Raw genomic sequence first — 12,930 nt, forward strand, 5'->3', positions numbered from 1 at the left:
GATTGCACATTGTTGTCCTGGAAGAGTCTTCGAAGTATCACGAGATAGGTGGCTCCTCCCCTGGACTACAGTGCGCATGGGCATCGACTCCATCCCCAGATTGTTTTTAGCCATTGTGGCCGAGATGGAGTGAACCTTGTGAATGATGACCATGCCATGAAATGATATGTAAATCCTGCAGCTGCTACAGGCGCCGGGGAGGAGGGCGGGCGATATGAATGTCAGCAGCCCTACATGCCAAGAACAGATGCATATTGGTAAGTAGCATTTGCAGTTCGAGGCATGTGGGCTGCTGAATTCATATCTGTGCATAGAATATATAGCAGTCCCTCCATTAGCGGCGGCCGCCCGTGCCAGCTGCAGCAGTTTGGAAAAGTGTCTTGAGAACAGCCTGCCCTACAGCTGCCTGCTGTTTGGAGTGCACGTCTACACAGTAATGTTTAGTAAATGTATGTGTGGTAGACCATGTGGCTGCTCTACATATGTCCTCTAAGGGAATGTTTCCAAGGAAGGCCATAGAGGCCCCCAACTTTCTGGTGGAGTGGGCTCTCGGTGGAATTGTAAGAGTGCGTTTAGCTTTCGCATAACAGATTTGAATACATTTCACGATCCACCTAGCAATACCAGCCTTGGAAATAGCGTTACCCTTGTGGTGTGACGCAAAAGCAACGAAAAGCTGCTTAGTCTTTCTAAAATCCTTGGTCCTATCAATGTAATACATTAGGGCCCTTTTAACGTCAAGGGTGTGGAGCATCCGCTCCGCCAGTGACTCAGGATTTTGAAAAAACACTGGCAACTCAATTGTTTGGTTTAAGTGGAATTGAGACACAACCTTGGGTAGAAATTTAGGGTTAGTGCGGAGCACTACCCTGTTAGCATGAACCTGGAAGAATGGCTCTTGGATTGTGAGGGCCTGCAGCTCACTAACCCTCCGTAGCGATGTAATTGCCACTAAGAAAGCCACTTTCCAAGTCAAGAACTGAAGTTCGCAAGAATGTAGTGGCTCAAAGGGAGGACCCATCAGTCTTGTAAGAACCACATTGAGGTTCCATTCTGGAGCTGGTGGGGTCCTTGGTGGAATGACCCTTTTGAGTCCTTCCAGAAAGGCTTTGATAGCAGGCACTTTGAAAAGTGAAAGGTGCTGTCTATTCTGGAGGTATGCGGCCATCGCAGACAGGTGAATGCGGATGGAAGTATATGCCAAATTACACTGGTATAGATGGAACAGGTAACAGATGATGTTCTGAATGGAAGCATCAAGTGGATTAATGTTGTGGTTTGCTCAATAAATGACAAACCGCTTTCATTTGGCCGCATAACATGCTCTAGTAGTGGGCTTTCTTGCCTCCCGAATGATGTCCATGCAATTGGGAGGAAGGTTAAGGTAGCCAAACTCTAGGACCTCAGGAGCCAGATCGCCAGGTTGAGCTGTCGCGGATCCAGGTGCTGAATGTCGCCATGGCTCTGCGTCAGAAGGCTGGGTGTGAGATGAAGCCTTTGATGCGGTACCACGGACAGTTCTAGAAACGTGGTGTACCATGGTTGGCGAGCCCATGTTGGAGCAATCAGGATGAGAGTCATCGAGTGTTGCCTGAGCTTGCGTGCCACCAGCGGTATCAGGGGTGCTGGGGGAAAAGCGTACGCAAATTTGCCTGACCAGTTCATCCATATCGCATTGCCCTGCGATTGCGGGTGTGGGAACCTGGCGGCGAAGCTTTGGCATTTTGCGTTCTCCCTTGTGGCGAACAGGTCTATCTCTGGATGACCCTATCTTTGGAAGTACGGCTGGAGTACTGATGGATGTATCTCCCACTCGTGCATTTGGTGGCTGTGCCTGCTGAGCAGGTCTGCCATCTGATTGTCCTTGCCTGGGAGGTGTTCTGCCATGAGGAAGTTGCCCCTCTGAATGGCCCACTTCCACATGCTCTGAGCCAGATGAGACAGCTGCGGAGAGTGTGTTCCTCCCTGTTTCTGAATGTAGTACATGGCCGTCATGTCCGTCCGGATCAACACGACCTTGTTGCACAGATGTACTTTGAACGCCTTTAAGGCCATGAAGATCGCCATCAGTTCCAACACATTGATGTGCATCTTCTTTTGCTGTGGAGTCCATAGTCCCTGCACTGTGTAATGGAGTACATGAGCTCCCCATCCCTGGAGAGAGGCGTCCGTTGTCAGGATAATCTGTGGCACAGGCTCTTGGAACGGTCGGCCCTTGCAAAGGTTCTGTGGATTCCACCAATGCAGAGAGTTGTACGCCCGACCGCTCACCAACACTAGGTCTGTTAGTTGCCCATGAGCCTGAGTCCACTGACGTGCTAGGCACTCCTGAAGCGGGCGCATATGTAGTCTCGCGTGCGGGACAATGGAGATGCAGGAGGCCATCATGCCTATCAACTGCATGAACACCCTTGCTGGAAGCGAGTGCTGAGGTCTGAATCCTTGGACCAGCGACTGAATGCTGTCTATTCTCACTGAATTCGGCTGCGCAGTGGCCGCCAGAGTGTTTATTGTCGCCCCCAGATACTGCTGTATGTGGGCGGACTGGAGATGGGATTTTGGGTAATTCAGTGAGAATCCCAGATCGTGCAGAAGGTGAATAGTGTGGGACACGTGGTCGGCGCACTGCTGGTTCGACTTTGCCTGAATGAGCCAGTCGTCCAGATAAGGGTAGACGTGTATGTTTTGATGCCTTAGATGCGCCGCCACCGTTGCTAGGCACTTCGTGAAGACCCTGGGCGCCGTGGTGACCCCAAAAGGCAGAACCTTGAACTGGTAATGCTGGTCCTGAATGGTGAACCTCAGGTACTTTCTGTGAGAAGGATGCAGGGGAATGTGAAAGTATGCATCCTTGAGATCCAGAGTTGCCAGGAAGTCCCCTTGCCGAAGCAGTGGGAGAACCTGCTGCAGAGTGAGCATATGGAAATGCTCTGACAGAATGTATAAGTTGAGAGGTCTGAGGTCTAGGATGGGCCTGAGGGATCCGTCCTTCTTTGGAATGAGAAAGTACAGGGAGTAAACACCTGTACCCCTTTCTTGCAGTGGAACGAGCTCTATTGCCCCTTTTTGCAGCATGACGTTGACTTCTCGCTGCAACAAGTGCAAGTGCTCGCCGGACATAGGACGGCTTTTTGGCGGTATGTTGGGTGGAGTGGATGTTAGCTCCAGACAATAACCGTATTGGATAATAGATCTGACCCACCTGTCCGTGGTGATGGACTTCCACACGGGCAGGAACTGCTGGAGTCTCCCCCCGACCGGTGTTGCGTGGTCGGGGGGCAGTGACAAGGCGTCACTGTTTGCTGGCGGTGGAGGACCTGGAGCTGTTATTTCCACGCCCTCTGCCTTTGACGTTGTTGCCACGGTATCCACCCCGACCCTTGTTGGTATATGAGGATTGGGTGTTACTTTTATAGAATTGCGTGGATTGGGACGCCTGACCCCTCGAGGTGCCTCTGTTATTGGAGCGGCGAAAGGAACCACCCCGAAACTGCTGGGACTGCAGGGCACCCATAGATTTAGCAGTGTCAGTGTCTTTTTTCATCTTTTCGAGGGTGGCATCCACTTCTGGCCCAAACAGGTGGTCAGGATTGACAGTTTGGTTTAGGATGGTAGTCTGAATGTCCGGTTTGAAGCCTGAGATTCTGAGCCATGCATGTCGGCGTAGTAGAGCGCTAGTGTTTACTGCGCGTGAGGCGGTATCAGCTACATCTAGAGCACACTTAATTGAGGCATTAGTGATAAGTTTTCCCTCCTGAATCAACATTTCGGCAGCCTCCTTGTACTGATCTGGTAAGTGCTGTAGAAGGGTCTCTAGAGTGTCATAGTGTGCCCTGTCGTAGCGTGCAAGTAGCGCCTGCGTGTTGGATATGCGCCATATATTGGCTGCCTGCGCAGCAATACGTTTCCCTGATGCCTCAAACACCTTTGACTCCTTGTCTGGGGGAGGAGCATCACCCATGGTCTGTGAGTTGGCACGTTTACGTGCGTTGGAGACAACCAGAGAGTCTAGCGGCAACTGTCCCTTGATGTACGTCGGATCAGTGGGTGCTGCCTTGTACTTTTTGTCAATACGAGGATTAATGACTCTTGCCCGGGGGGGCTCCTTTAAAACCTCTGGCGCATGCTTTAACACTCCTTTGAGCATTGGCAGTGTCTTGACAGTTTTTTCAGCCACTGAGAAAGTGTCAAAAAGAAAATCGACATCCACTGGGTCTGCATGGAGGTCGACGTCATGATTGGCTGCAGCCCTTTCAATTAGAGCGTTGAAGGCCGCAGAGTCTTCTGTCGGGGAAGTTTTTGCAGCAAAAAGTTGTGGCTCGTGTCCCGAATGGAGGTCCCTTGGGTCTCCCCCAGCAGACCAAGGCTCAGTGACATCCTCTGAGTCCGAGTAAACTGGATAAGCATACTCATCCTCGTCTTCTCCATCACCCTCCCCAGCATTGGAATGAGTGGGTGAGAGTTCCTGACCTTGCGGAGATACAGGCTCCATAGGGGCAGATGTACCCGCAGAGACCAACTTCTTCTTAAGAGGGATGTGGAAGTGCTCCAACGCTGGCTCCGGCGTGATCTTCCGTTTAAGGAGAGACAGCTTGCCTGTGTTGGCGTCGATGACCACCTCTCGACGCTCCTCCTCCGCCAGTGGCTGGTGTCGTGGGTTTGGAACCACCGACAATGCCTTCGGCGTCGAAGCCAACTTTAAGGGCACTCCGGTCCCAGGTTTCGCAGCGAAAGCCTTCGGCGCCGTCCTCGGCGGCAGCGTGAAAAGAATCGGCGTCTGCGCCTTCGCCAATTTCTGCAGAGGCTTGGGCGACACAGTCTTCTTTGGCTCGACCTCCGCGGCCCCCTCCCGAATACGCTGAAGAGACTCCGGGACCTTCTTGGTAAACGAAGCAGAGGGACGGACTGGCTCGAGAGAGTCCTCCGAAGCCGGATTAGGGTCGGCGACCAAGGCCGCAGTCTTCGGAGCCGACGCCTTGTCAACCGGAAGCGGTGCAGCCAGAGACTTGGGGTCGTCCTGGCGCTTCTTCGGGGCCTTCTTATGGTCATCGACCTTTTTGGCGTCGACGCGACTTTTGAGAGCGTCGACCAACTTCGGCGCCGACGCGGCCACGTCGGGCGCCTTCGGCTTTGACACCGCAGTCTTCGGATCAGCCATTTTGGCGTGGCTCTTGAGCTCGACGGCCATCTAGGATTTCTTCGGCGCCGAGGCCTCCGAAGCCTCCGAAGCCTTAGATCCAACCAGTGCGACTTGCCCTTTCGGTTTCGATACTGGTGGCGTTGATACCGACGGTTTCACTTTCAGTTTCTGCACCTGGAGCGGTGCTGCACCAATGTCCGTGGCCGGGCCGGAAGGCGGAGCCGTGGGACGGGTATCGAGATCTTGGGTAAGGCCCGAAGGCGATCCCTCGACCTGGGCCTCATAATGGTGGCTGGCCCCAGAGTCAGTGTGAGGAAGCTCCTCCTCCGAGCTATCCTCTACGGTGGCAATGGGCCCGTCGTCGTCCCCTACCTCCTCGACGACTTCCTCGAACTCCTCATCTTCCGCGTCGTAGCTTTCCTCGACCTCCGACGCCGGGTTAGAGTCCGAGACATTTTGGATGGTGTCGTCTTCAACATCCTCCTCGAAGATGTTCGCTGGAGGGGGTGCCGAGCTCTGGGCCTGCAGTCTAGCGGCCCGTCGTAGCTTGAGAGTCTTCTTCGACCGGAACTTGGAACAGGCCATACACTTGGCCTCGTCGTGGTCCGGTGACAAGCACTTGTTGCACACTGGGTGCACATCGATGTGCGGGTACTTTGAGGCACACACTGGGCACCTCTTAAATGGACTTCGTTCCATGATGAAGTAGTCTTGAGCGTCGTGTAGGCCCGTTCGCGCCGATAGCACGCGGAAGGACAGCGGGTGTTCGGAGCCGATGAATAACCAACCCGAACGATAAACAATACCGATGCGAGTCCTAAAGACCTTTTGGTCTCAAGTAAAGAAAGTTAAACAACTATCGATTCCGACAGAGGGAACCGAAACACATCCGAACCCAATGGCGGAAAAAAACAATCTGGGGATGGAGTCGATGCCCATGCGCACTGTAGTCCAGGGGAGGAGCCACCTATCTCGTGATACTTCGAAGACTCTTCCAGGACAACAATGTGCAATCATCCGGACCCAACACTAGGCGGCGATCTATGCACAGATATGAATTCAGCAGCCCACATACCTCGAACCTAAGCCTCTGACCTCTTGGAGCACACCCAGAACTGAGCCTCTCACCTCCTGGAGCACACACCGGAGCGGAGCCTCTCACCTCCTGGAGCACACACCGGAGCGGAGCCTCTCACCCCCCCGGAGCACACACCGGAACTGAGCCGGCCACCTCCTGCAGCACACACCGGGTACTGAGCCTCCCGCCTCCTGCAGCACACACCAGAACTGAGCCTCTCACCTCCTGCAGCACACACCAGAAATGAGCCTCTCACCTCCTGCAACACACACCAGAACTGAGCCTGCCACCTCCTGCAGCACACACCAGAACTGAGCCTGCCACCTCCTGCAGCACACACCAGAACTGAGCCTCTCGCCACCTGCAGCACACACCGGAACTGAGCCTGCCACCTCCCGCAGCACACCGGGAACTGAGCCTCTCATCTCCCGCAGCACACACCAGAACTGAGCCGCCCACCTCTTGCAGCACACACCGGGTACTGAGCCTCCCACCTCCTGCAGCACACACCGGGTACTGAGCCTCCCACCTCCTGCAGCACACACCAGAACTGAGCCTCTCACCTCCTGCAGCACACACTGGAACTGAGCCTGCCACCTCCTGCAGCACACAACGGAACTGAGCCTGCCACCTCCTGCAGCACACACCAGAACTGAACCTGCCACCTCCTGCAGCACACACCGGAACTGAGCCTCTCCCCTCCTGCAGCACACACCCGAATTGAGCCTGCCACCTCCTGCAGCACACACCAGAACTTAGCCTCTCACCTGCTGCCTCACACAGCATAACTGAGCCTCACACCTCCTGCATCACACAGCATAACTGAGCCCCTCACCTCCTGCAGCACCATGGAACTGAGCCTCTCAACTTCTGCTACACTCACTGGTACTGAGCCTCTCACCTCCAGCAGCACATAGAAGAACTGAGCTTCCCACCGCCTGCAGCACACCAGAACAGAGCCTCTTCCCTATTGATGCACACACCAGAACGGAGCCTCCCACCTACTGTCGCACACACTGTAACTCAGCCTCCCACCTCCTGCAGCATACACCGGAACTGAGCCCCCCACCTGCTGCTGCACACACCTGAACTGAGCCCCCCACCTGCTGCTGCACTCACCAGAACTGAGCCTCCCACCTGCTGCTGCACACACTGGAACTGAGCCCCCCCACCTGCTGCTGCAAACACTGGAACTGAGCCTCCCACCTGCTGCTGCACACACTGGAACTGAGCCCCCACCTGCTGCTGCACACACTGGAACCGAGCCCCCCACCTGCTGCTGCACACACTGGAACCGAGCCCCCCACCTGCAGCTGCACACACTGGAACTGAGCCTCCCACCTGCTGCTGCACACACTGGAACTGAGCCCCCCACCTGCTGCTGCACACACTGGAACTGAGCCCCCACCTGCTGCTGCACACACTGGAACTGAGCCTCACACCTGCGGCTGCACACACTGGAACAGAGCCCCCCACCTGCTGCTGCACACCCTGGAACTGAGCCCCCCACCTGCTGCTGCACACACTGGAAATGAGCCCCCCACCTGCTGCTGCACACACCGGAACTGAGCCCCCACCTGCTGCTGCACACACTGGAACTGAGCCCCCACCTGCTGCTGCACACACTGGAACTGAGCCTCACACCTGCGGCTGCACACACTGGAACTGAGCCCCCACCTGCTGCTGCACACACTGGAACTGAGCCCCCCACCTGCTGCTGCACACACTGGAACTGAGCTCCCCACCTGCTGCTGCACACACTGGAACTGAGCCCCCCACCTGCTGCTGCACACACTGGAACTGAGCCCCCCACCTGCTGCTGCTCACACTGGAACTGAGCCCCCCACCTGCTGCTGCACACACTGGAAATGAGCTCCCCACCTGCTGCTGCACACACTGGAACTGAGCCCCCCACCTGCTGCTGCACACACTGGAAATGAGCCCCCCACCTGCTGCTGCACACACTGGAACTGAGCCCCCACCTGCTGCTGCACACACTGGAACTGAGCCCCCACCTGCTGCTGCACACACTGGAACTGAGCCTCACACCTGCGGCTGCACACACTGGAACAGAGCCCCCCACCTGCTGCTGCACACACTGGAACTGAGCCCCCCACCTGCTGCTGCACACACTGGAAATGAGCTCCCCACCTGCTGCTGCACACACTGGAACTGAGCCCCCACCTGCTGCTGCAAACACTGGAACCGAGCCCCCCACCTGCAGCTGCACACACTGGAACTGAGCCTCCCACCTGCTGCTGCACACACTGGAACTGAGCCCCCCACCTGCTGCTGCACACACTGGAACTGAGCCCCCACCTGCTGCTGCACACACTGGAACAGAGCCCCCCACCTGCTGCTGCACACAGTGGAACTGAGCCCCCCACCTGCTGCTGCACACACTGGAAATGAGCCCCCCACCTGCTGCTGCACACACTGGAAATGAGCTCCCCACCTGCTGCTGCACACACTGGAACTGAGCCCCCACCTGCTGCTGCACACACTGGAACTGAGCCCCCACCTGCTGCTGCACACACTGGAACTGAGCCCCCACCTGCTGCTGCACACACTGGAACTGAGCCCCCCACCTGCTGCTGCACACACTGGAACTGAGCCCCCACCTGCTGCTGCACACACTGGAACTGAGCCTCTCAGCTCCTGCAGCACAAACTGGAACTGAGCCTCCAATCTGCTGCTGCACACACTGGAACTGAGACCCCCACCTGCTGCTGCACACACTGGAACTGAGCCCCCACCTGCTGCTGCACACACTGGAACTGAGCCCCCACCTGCTGCTGCACACACTGGAACCGAGCCCCCCACCTGCAGCTGCACACACTGGAACTGAGCCTCCCACCTGCTGCTGCACACACTGGAACTGAGCCCCCCACCTGCTGCTGCACACACTGGAACTGAGCCCCCACCTGCTGCTGCACACACTGGAACTGAGCCTCACACCTGCGGCTGCACACACTGGAACAGAGCCCCCCACCTGCTGCTGCACACACTGGAACTGAGCCCCCACCTGCTGCTGCACACACTGGAAATGAGCCCCCCACCTGCTGCTGCACACACTGGAAATGAGCTCCTCACCTGCTGCTGCACACACTGGAACTGAGCCCCCACCTGCTGCTGCACACACTGGAACTGAGCCCCCACCTGCTGCTGCACACACTGGAACTGAGCCCCCACCTGCTGCTGCACACACTGGAACTGAGCCCCCCACCTGCTGCTGCACACACTGGAACTGAGCCCCCCACCTGCTGCTGCACACACTGGAACTGAGCCCCCACCTGCTGCTGCACACACTGGAACTGAGCCTCACACCTGCGGCTTCACACACTGGAACTGAGCCCCCCACCTGCTGCTGCACACACTGGAAATGAGCCCCCCACCTGCTGCTGCACACACTGGAAATGAGCTCCCCACCTGCTGCTGCACACACTGGAACTGAGCCCCCACCTGCTGCTGCACACACTGGAACTGAGCCCCCACCTGCTGCTGCACACACTGGAACTGAGCCCCCACCTGCTGCTGCACACACTGGAACTGAGCCCCCCACCTGCTGCTGCACACACTGGAACTGAGCCCCCACCTGCTGCTGCACACACTGGAACTGAGCCTCTCAGCTCCTGCAGCACAAACTGGAACTGAGCCTCCAATCTGCTGCTGCACACACTGGAACTGAGCCCCCCACCTGCTGCTGCACACACTGGAACTGAGCCCCCACCTGCTGCTGCACACACTGGAACTGAGCCCCCACCTGCTGCTGCACACACTGGAACCGAGCCCCCCACCTGCAGCTGCACACACTGGAACTGAGCCTCCCACCTGCTGCTGCACACACTGGAACTGAGCCCCCCACCTGCTGCTGCACACACTGGAACTGAGCCCCCACCTGCTGCTGCACACACTGGAACTGAGCCTCACACCTGCGGCTGCACACACTGGAACAGAGCCCCCCACCTGCTGCTGCACACACTGGAACTGAGCCCCCCACCTGCTGCTGCACACACTGGAAATGAGCCCCCCACCTGCTGCTGCACACACTGGAAATGAGCTCCTCACCTGCTGCTGCACACACTGGAACTGAGCCCCCACCTGCTGCTGCACACACTGGAACTGAGCCCCCACCTGCTGCTGCACACACTGGAACTGAGCCCCCCACCTGCTGCTGCACACACTGGAACTGAGCCCCCACCTGCTGCTGCACACACTGGAACTGAGCCCCCACCTGCTGCTGCACACACTGGAACTGAGCCTCACACCTGCGGCTTCACACACTGGAACAGAGCCCCCCACCTGCTGCTGCACACACTGGAACTGAGCCCCCCACCTGCTGCTGCACACACTGGAAATGAGCCCCCCACCTGCTGCTGCACACACTGGAAATGAGCTCCCCACCTGCTGCTGCACACACTGGAACTGAGCCTCCCACCTGCTGCTGCACACACTGGAACTGAGCCCCCACCTGCTGCTGCACACACTGGAACTGAGCCCCCACCTGCTGCTGCACACACTGGAACTGAGCCCCCCACCTGCTGCTGCACACACTGGAACTGAGCCCCCACCTGCTGCTGCACACACTGGAACTGAGCCTCTCAGCTCCTGCAGCACAAACTGGAACTGAGCCTCCAATCTGCTGCTGCACACACTGGAACTGAGCCCCCCACCTGCTGCTGCACACACTGGAACTGAGACCCCACCTGCTGCTGCACACACTGGAACTGAGCCCCCACCTGCTGCTGCACACACTGGAACCGAGCCCCCCACCTGCAGCTGCACACACTGGAACTGAGCCTCCCACCTGCTGCTGCACACACTGGAACTGAGCCCCCCACCTGCTGCTGCACACACTGGAACTGAGCCCCCACCTGCTGCTGCACACACTGGAACTGAGCCTCACACCTGCGGCTGCACACACTGGAACAGAGCCCCCCACCTGCTGCTGCACACACTGGAACTGAGCCCCCCACCTGCTGCTGCACACACTGGAAATGAGCCCCCCACCTGCTGCTGCACACACTGGAAATGAGCTCCTCACCTGCTGCTGCACACACTGGAACTGAGCCCCCACCTGCTGCTGCACACACTGGAACTGAGCCCCCACCTGCTGCTGCACACACTGGAACTGAGCCCCCACCTGCTGCTGCACACACTGGAACTGAGCCCCCCACCTGCTGCTGCACACACTGGAACTGAGCCCCCACCTGCTGCTGCACACACTGGAACTGAGCCTCTCACTTCCTGCAGCACAAACTGGAACTGAGCCTCCAACCTGCTGCTGCACACACTGGAACTGAGCCCCCCACCTGCTGCTGCACACACTGGAACTGAGCCCCCACCTGCTGCTGCACACACTGGAACTGAGCCCCCCACCTGCTGCTGCACACACTGGAACTGAGCCCCCACCTGCTGCTGCACACACTGGAACTGAGCCTCACACCTGCGGCTGCACACACTGGAACAGAGCCCCCCACCTGCTGCTGCACACACTGGAACTGAGCCCCCCACCTGATGCTGCACACACTGGAAATGAGCCCCCCACCTGCTGCTGCACACACTGGAAATGAGCTCCCCACCTGCTGCTGCACACACTGGAACTGAGCCCCCACCTGCTGCTGCACACACTGGAACTGAGCCCCCACCTGCTGCTGCACACACTGGAACTGAGCCCCCCACCTGCTGCTGCACACACTGGAACTGAGCCCCCACCTGCTGCTGCACACACTGGAACTGAGCCTCTCAGCTCCTGCAGCACAAACTGGAACTGAGCCTCCAACCTGCTGCTGCACACACTGGAACTGAGCCCCCACCTGCTGCTGCACACACTGGAACTGAGCCCCCACCTGCTGCTGCACACACTGGAACTGAGCCTCTCAGCTCCTGCAGCACAAACTGGAACTGAGCCCCCACCTGCTGCTGCACACACTGGAACTGAGCCCACCCACCTGCTGCTGCACACACTGGAACTGAGCCTCTCAGCTCCTGCTGCACAAACTGGAACTGAGCCCCCACCTCCTGCTGCACACACTATATCCGAGCCTCACCTCCCGCTGCACACACTAGATCTGAGCCTGTGACCTCATGCAACACACCAAAACTGAGGCGCACACCCTGCGAACGAGCCTCTCACCCCTGCAAAACACAGAAACTGAGATTTTCTCCTCCTGCAGCACAGACTGGAACTGAGCCTCTCACCTCCTGTTGCACTCACTGGAACAGAGCCTCTCAGCTCCTGCAGCACACACCGGAACTGAGCATCTCACCTGCTTCACATGGGAGCGGAGCATCTCGCATTCTGCTGCACGCACTGTAACTGAGCCTTTCCCCTCCTGCAGCACACACCGAAACTGAGCCTCTAACCTCCTGTTGCACTCACTGGAACTGAGCCTCTCAGCTCCTGCTTCACACACCGGAACTGAGCCTCTCACCTTGTGCAAAACACAGGAACAGATCCCTACTTCCTGCTGCACACACCAGAAGAAAACAAGTTACTTACCTGTAACTTTGGTTCCCCAGTATTGGTAACTTTCATAGATTCCCATGCTTTGTATCATTCCCAGTCGTCAGAATGGGAGCCTCGGTAGTATCACAACCATAGAAACAAAAGAGAAAAATAGGCCTAGGCCTCATCTCATTTTGTATCCTATCACTCTCTTTGTGTAAAAGAGACCAAAATTTTGCCAGGACCAATCAGAGCAGCCTCACC

The 12,930-nt window shown here is 57.3% G+C and overlaps 1 protein-coding gene across 2 annotated transcripts in view; it reads right to left on the reverse strand.

The window, feature by feature from the left end:
* The window catches only part of PTPA (protein phosphatase 2 phosphatase activator), a 623,109-nt gene that overhangs the window by 372,554 nt on the left and 237,625 nt on the right, over positions 1-12,930 (reverse strand). The window lies entirely within an intron of this gene.

Source organism: Lissotriton vulgaris, chromosome 5, assembly GCF_964263255.1.
Source record: "Lissotriton vulgaris chromosome 5, aLisVul1.2, whole genome shotgun sequence".
Classification (NCBI taxonomy): domain Eukaryota; kingdom Metazoa; phylum Chordata; class Amphibia; order Caudata; family Salamandridae; genus Lissotriton; species Lissotriton vulgaris.